The 4,649-nt window shown below is 26.8% G+C and overlaps 1 long non-coding RNA gene across 1 annotated transcript in view; it reads left to right on the forward strand.

Moving 5' to 3' along the window:
- LOC111624799 overlaps positions 1-4,649 on the forward strand; it is an 11,968-nt gene continuing 7,319 nt past the window's right edge. Inside the window, exon 1 of the long non-coding RNA XR_002756636.1 lies at positions 1-110. This is a non-coding gene — a long non-coding RNA (uncharacterized LOC111624799). The remainder of the gene's footprint in view (positions 111-4,649) is intronic.

Raw genomic sequence — 4,649 nt, forward strand, 5'->3', positions numbered from 1 at the left:
AGATGATAAAAAAATAATTTATTTTCTGGTCTTTTGTAGTTATCCAATTTAGTTAACTGTGTCAAATCAAATTTCTTCCTTACGCAATTTCTGCTAGAGAGGAATAACAGGTGTGTCATTAATTTATCAGGCTTAACTTTATCCTAAACTATGCTAAAACTTTCACCAAAAAAGGGATAAATTACCTGAAAACTTCGCCAAAATTCTTAATTATCTTGTCTGATGAAGTATTAATTAGTCTCTATTAGAATTTTGGCTAATACATTAAATATCAGAAATTATATCTTAATTTTACTTCAATTTTATTTATTATTTTAATGTTTAATTCTTAATTTTTATTCATTTTTCATTGATTNTAAAAAAATTATTATTATTATTATTCTCATAATAAATCTTCCAGTTCTTTCTCTGGTCCCTGTCATAAATAAGGGCTTTGGTCTGTTTATCATGTATTTTTGCAATTTATAATATATTTCTTCAGATCTAATCATTGGTTTTAGAGCTTTGTTGTAATTAAATACTCAGAATAGAATTCGATATACAAGAGATTTAATTAAAGATTTTCAGAAATGTATTTAGTAACGTAAAGCAAAGCATTTTGTCTTTATACGTTAAATTCTTCAACTGATAATGATCATTAATAGAAATTAATTACTATTTTATATTTTTGTACATATTTCATTTAAAACGTTTGACATTTGTAAATGTACACTTGGTTCCATTAGAGTGATTTATTGTTTTAACTTCTTACATAAGATATTTTTAGAAGTAGAATATTCCTTACATATTACGGATGCAGAATAGACATGTAATTTATAAATATGTTAATTTAACATCCCGTAAATTATGCGTATTGACGATTGAATTAAGGCGTTAGCCTACCGTTATGAGAGACTCGGAATCGAATCCTACCGAGCCACCCCAGGAATCTTTTATGTGCAGCAAGTCTCGGATATGTCGGGCTTCGTCCTTCGCCATCCAGTCGCTCCTACAGTATTGTCGGTCTGGCCGAACCCACGATAGATATGGAAAAAAGGCTCCTTTAATGTTCACAGGAGAGGTACAGTACGATCGGATAGCGAAAATGGCTAAGGCACCACCCCAATTCTGTGGAACCAAAATAAAATCGGGCGAAAAGCCTCAGAAATTTTTCGGAGGCTGGTCCATTCGAATATATCACTATCCGTTCGTTCCATTGTAGATATGGTCCAACTCACAACAGGCTTGTTTAAAAGACCCTCTTACTACCCATAGGACGGAAAGAACAAAAAATTGTTCACAGGACGGAAAGAACCAAAAATGGAAAAAATTACGCATTTTGTAATATAGTTGCGGTGAAACATTTGGGAATTTTCTTATTTTTTAAATTAATTCTTTTCAAACCAAAGTTAGTTTTTTCACGTGTACAACTTTTAGTGTACGATGGAGTTAGATATTTTATTTTAAAATATATTTAATATATATACAGTGTACATTTTATATGCGTGAAAAAATTATAAAAATTCAGTAAATTTTTTTATATTCCTATTACCAAAATTTTGTTGTTTTAGTCTTTCTAAACTTATATTTCACTTATTCAACATACTTTTAAATATGTTATTTAAATAGAATTTAAATAAATTTTAAAATTAAGTTACCAAGTTTTTTACTTGATAATGCAATTGTCTGTTATACATAATTATTGAATACATTATACTCAGTGAATATATTAAGTTTCTTTATTTTTAAATACTGTGTTGAATTTTTGTTATAAATGATAATGCAGTTTGATAGTACTTACTGGTTAGTGTCATAAAGTGTTTAAGAGTATCAAATTTATTGTATTTTATTATGTGTTTTCTATTATCTGCTTTATCTCACCTTGTTTGTTGGAAAATAATAATTGGAATTATATTGCATTCATTGATATACTGTTCTCTGTTCTATATCATTTAAATGCGAATAGTGTACTGTATTTTGAATAATGTATAAAGTTTTCGTCTATACACTGTAAGCGTCTAACTTTGTTCTCGTGTAATATGTGTTTAATGAATACAAGTATATGTTGTTTCCAAGTTAATCTTTGAATGATGTTTACCAGTCTGAGCAAATATTATTAACGATGATCTGATTTAGTTTCATGATTTAATTGTAATTATCAATTATTTCTCCTAAAAATAATAATATTAATTTTCTACAACTATAATTAGTTCATTACACAGATTTATCTGCCTAAACACCGCAGTTTAATAAGACTATAAGCTAAATTTATTATACAACTTACTTAATTTAATGTAAAAGTACATCGTTATTTTTTGTATCAAACAGAAAATTATGAAGTCAGCAACACAAATAGTTTGGCTTTTGCATTTTTATTATGTTGATTCATAAGATAGAATTGGATCTATGAACGGATTTACATATAATTTAAACAAGTTGCAGTTTAGATTCTCGCGTTTCTAGTGTACCATTTAAGGCCTGACGCTTTTAAATCCGGTATTATTTATTTGATAGAGGGAAAGGCGTTTTAAATATTATGGCCTAAAGTCCTGTTACTGTAGTGTATTTTGTATACACTACATTACTACACTGTATGCTGTATAAGAAAGGGATATGTTTTATGTATGTCTTAATACAGCATATAATTTTCATGTTTTAATCAATTCATATATAATTTTAACATTTTATTGACTGAAAACGCATAAAATCAATAAGATTATACAGTAGTTTACATGACAAACTATAACTGTAATTAAATATTTTAATATATTATTGATATCAACAATAGAAATATTAATCGGAATTTAATCGATGATAAAGATTTATATAAAATTTTAAGTATAAAATTGAAGATTGAGCAGAAAACATTTTATTTTTAGGATTGATATATGTATACAAATTGATACTCGTAGATGTATATCGATTGAATTAGTACTGAACAAGAACAGAAAGAACCCAGACTAGTTAAGTTATATTATACCCGCTCCACTACCAAAGACATAAGAATATATAAATAAAATCAATAAAGCAAGTTTTCGTCTCTTATCAAAAGAAGCTTTAATTTACATCACTCTACATGTTTTTACATAAAAGATATGTTTTTGGAAGTACCTTGTGTCCGGGATAAGACTAAATGCTCCATCTATCCGGGCCTAGTATTGACTTATTCTAGTCTAAATCATCTTGTTTATTATTAAGAAATCTGATAATTAAAGTGCGAAAAGGAATTAGTATATCAGAACATAATGGCATATGAATATTTATATAAGTGACTTACTTATAAATTTAATTAACTTTGATTGAAAAAGGCATTGTAATTGCTTTTGTGAGATACGTTAACATATTATATGAGTGTTTAATGAGATATATATAAAAATATATTAAGATCGTAAATAAAGTTAAACTTATTTTGAATTCCAATTGATGCATACATGGACTCAGAAGAGGTTCCTATTAATTTATGTAAGATATTTAATCAGTATGAAGTAGAAATCGATGTTTTGTAAATGGAAAAATTACGGGTAGATATAGAATACTTTTATTAAAAACTTACATGAAAAATATGGTTAAACGTTTCATTAAAATATTTTACTTATAAAAGTGTCGATTTATATCTCCAGAACGTTAAAATTTGTTTTAAGAATTTATGAAAATAGAACATAGAAAGGTGAAGCAAAATTACTCATTTTATTGCATGTAAAACTTTAAAAGTTTCGTTTAAAAACTAAATATTTAAAAGAAAATTTTAACCTAGATTCTCAGACAGTTTATGAAAAGTACAAAATATTAAATAAAATTTTAAAATTTATATTTCCATTTTTATTATTGTTTCATATCTAAAAAGCAATATGATGAATTCAAAGGTTTAGAAATTTCTGTTCCAGATTTTCTCTTTAAGAAAGAATATCCATCAAATTTTTGCTTTATTTCTTTTATTTTAGTAATAATTGTTTCTATTCATCAAAGCCACGAATAATTTAATTGTCTTATTAGTATTATTATCTTGGCTTAAGAATAAAATTAAGCTGAAGAAAACTAATCAGTAATAATATTTTCACTTAATTTAATTTTATAAAAATTGTATACAGTCGATCTTCCAGTAACGACCACCTCCCAGCAATGGTCACCTGTAAACAGCGAGCAGTTTTCAAGAACAAAATGCATCCGGACGAACCTCCAAACAACGGCCACCTCCGAGCAACGCCCATTTTTTATGTTCTGTCAGTGGTCGTCGTTTAGAGGTTTGATTGTAATAATATATAAAATCTGATCATAAAACGATACTTATGTTAAGGATGAATTTATAATATTTTTTTTATAAAATATTATTTAATTTGATTACATGTTTAAATGACTCTATAGTACCCTATGGCGAAGAGTCATAGGGTAGCCTGAAAAAAGGTAAAATTTTGAAACAAAATAATGTTAAAAATAACGTAATAAAATTAGAACACATTCCTAAAATTTTATTTTCTTACACTAAATAGATTCGGAGATGCTGTTTGTATGCCTATCGGTAGTATGTAAAGTTGTAGACAAGTTGTAAAATAAAAACAGTTTAATCATCTTAAAATAAATTTATTGTTATAATAAACTTGCCTCCAATATAATCCTAAATAAATATCATAAATTAAATAATAATACCAGGTCCAACTCACAACAGGCTTGTT

This window comes from Centruroides sculpturatus, unplaced genomic scaffold, assembly GCF_000671375.1.
Source record: "Centruroides sculpturatus isolate CEXI.00-Female unplaced genomic scaffold, Cexi_2.0 scaffold133, whole genome shotgun sequence".
In the NCBI taxonomy this organism is placed as follows: Eukaryota; Metazoa; Arthropoda; class Arachnida; order Scorpiones; family Buthidae; genus Centruroides; species Centruroides sculpturatus.